The sequence below is a fragment of the Phytophthora infestans genome, genomic scaffold (genome assembly GCF_000142945.1).
Source record: "Phytophthora infestans T30-4 supercont1.18 genomic scaffold, whole genome shotgun sequence".
Taxonomy (NCBI): domain Eukaryota; phylum Oomycota; class Peronosporomycetes; order Peronosporales; family Peronosporaceae; genus Phytophthora; species Phytophthora infestans.
In genome coordinates, this window is record NW_003303741.1 from 951,852 (window position 1) to 952,224 (window position 373).

Below are 373 nucleotides of genomic sequence, written 5' to 3' on the forward strand. Positions count from 1 at the left end.
CAACCTGTGACTCACAGCCTAGCAGAGCTCAAAATACACAAAACTGGTCCCGACAACGAGGCCTCTACGCTCAGTCTTAATTTTTTCGCCCAACTTCGCAGACCTCCAACTCGACCGCTCAGGCCCCACAGCTCAAGCTGTCAGCCAATCAAGAATCGCTCCTCAGCCCCCCCCCACCCACCCCCCCCACCCCCTCACCCAACGACGACGTAGCTCAGTGGAAGAGCACAGAGTTATGCCTTGAGGACGTTGGTTCACATCCAGCCGTCGCCATATTTTTTTTGTGGGGTGGAGGCTTGTCAGAGGTTTAGTGGCTGAAGGCGTGGTGCTTTACCTGCTTATGTATCTGGATTAAGTAAGATGTGGTTGCGCT

General features: G+C 54.2%; 1 non-coding gene across 1 annotated transcript; it reads left to right on the forward strand.

Annotated features, from left to right (window-relative positions):
- The first annotated feature begins 203 nt into the window (after window positions 1-203).
- PITG_27254 lies at window positions 204-273 on the forward strand. Its single transcript has one exon. It is a non-coding gene; the product is annotated as a tRNA-Ile (tRNA).
- Window positions 274-373: the final 100 nt, after the last annotated feature.